The following is a 2,192-nucleotide window of genomic DNA, read 5'->3' as shown; positions in this document are numbered from 1 at the left end:
TATAGTCTTTTGAGGTAAAAGGCCATGCACTCTGTGCTTGCGAGGCGAATTTCAAAATATAAGCCTCATTAATGTTTACAGAGAAGACTAAGAGTCGGAGAAGGATACCTTCTACGAGGCAGTAGAACGAATCTTCGACGGCTCTCCCAACTATGATATCAAAATCATACTTGGAGATTTTAACAGCCAAATAGGAACGGAGCCGGTATTCAGCCGATACGTTGTCCTCCATAGTTTACATAAAGATACCAATGATAATGGACTGCGGACTATTCAATTAACAGTGTCACACGAAATGGTTGTTTGAAATACCTAGTTTGCGAGGAAAGTGGTCCACAAACATGCGTGGGTCTCTCCAGACAGAACCATTTTCAACCAAATTGACTACGTCTTCATTGAATGCCGCCACCTTTCAGCTTTGATGAATGTCATATCATAATAATCCAAAACACAGCCCTCCGCGGAAGTTTTACCAACAAGTCAGCAGGATTAAGCCTTACACACCTCGATGTTCATCCTGTCGAGACAAAGAGGGAAATCTGTTTTCCGACAGAATGGGCATATTAGAGCGATAATATTCGATAGTGGTTAAGGTACACTTGAATTCTGTTTTGTATAACAACAACATAAACAACTCCGCCATGCTATTAACATAGTATGCTGGTCCAAAGCCCAAGTAAAGGAGGAGGGTTTGAGGCAATGTACTCTGTACTACCCTCAGTAAAACAAAAATAAAATGCCGAGATCAGGGAAAGAGATAAATAGAGTATAGTTGGAGTTATTCCACCATGCTAAATCCTACCTGAACTCTCTTGGTGACAGGTCCCACGACAGGACGTCCAAGAAAATGCATACAATGTCGTTACAAACATGATGATCGGATTGAGTCAACGGAGGCTTTATACGCTCGTAATTGCACCCAGATCAGGCATTCGATAGAGCCAAATGGCGAAGCCGATCACAACGAGCCGACCCCGCTTGTGAACGGGACAAAGGCTGAAGAAAAAGAAGAAGGATAACAATAACATAAACCTAACTACTACCACTAACGACTATATTTAGATAAGTTAGTACTTTGGAAACAGTCAGGAAATGTGTTTGCCATTTAAGATTTAATCGACGCTACTTCATCTTTCAAGAAAACAATACGAACTTCGACTTACTTTGCATAAAACATTAAAAATTATGTTTCTAGGTTCAAAGTCGGATCACAGATATACCAATCTTATGAAAGCCAGATGTTTCCATTCGCTGTGTTTGTGGCAATTGTGACAAAACGAAAAAAAGGACATTCTTTGCTTTGTGGTTTTTTTCTTAGCTACCACGTAAAATCTCATATTTAAATCCATTTAGAGCAGATAGATAATGCAGTAAGCCTCATCATTTGGCTTTTTGTAAACTATTCAAAAATCTATTAAATTGTCAATCGCAGGGACATTTTTTTGGGTTTCTTTCCACCAAAATCCACAATTAGTATCTAACGCCCCATGTGGGATTTCAAATATCAACATCGGAAAATTTCACAGTAAATTAAATTATTTTTCCTCGTAATAATTTAAAGTTATCAGAACAAAACATGGATATCAAAATATCAACTTTTCTTGAAAAAAAACCATGACCGAACAATCTGAATTTGAAGGCAATGCCTTGTCACTCACATAAACCACAAAATGAGAAATAGCGCCCAACGTGGGATTCAAATATTAACACTGATTTGTGGCCATTACGAAAAATTCGCTATTATTAGTTTGATTAGCCGAGACATTTCCCTCCTAAAGTGTATTGCACAAAAAAATTTTAAATATCGCACTCAATATCTCATTACCTGTGATATGGTGAACTGTCCTCTTAGCCATCTCCACTACGACAGCCCCAAAAGGTATCATAAGCGCTAATTACTAATTGCCGGCATTATCTACCTGTACTCAACCAACACAGCATTCAAGAACCACATGAGTCGAGTATAGAACGTTTGTTTGGAATAGCTTGAGGGGCGACCACTCTGAAATCACTTCATCCCGTCTTAAAGCGATCATCGATGATTCGCTCTCTAATGAAAACACCGAGAACGAATCTTCCTCACGCTAAGGATGAAGCGACCTTGACTCGTCATCATGGGCGCAAATTCTTTCGGTTTAACCCGAAAGTTAATGAAGACTTACTACAGAAATGATCCTGTGAAGTATAGTCTT

General features: G+C 39.0%; 1 non-coding gene across 1 annotated transcript; it reads right to left on the bottom strand.

The window, feature by feature from the left end:
* Window positions 1-1,996: 1,996 nt before the first annotated feature.
* Window positions 1,997-2,192, bottom strand: LOC119650506. Its single transcript, XR_005249320.1, has one exon. It is a non-coding gene; the product is annotated as a small nucleolar RNA U3 (small nucleolar RNA).

Source organism: Hermetia illucens, chromosome 2 (assembly GCF_905115235.1).
Source record: "Hermetia illucens chromosome 2, iHerIll2.2.curated.20191125, whole genome shotgun sequence".
In the NCBI taxonomy this organism is placed as follows: Eukaryota; Metazoa; Arthropoda; class Insecta; order Diptera; family Stratiomyidae; genus Hermetia; species Hermetia illucens.
Note: the sequence above shows the minus strand (reverse complement) of the source record. Positions and strands in the feature narration are given on the sequence as shown.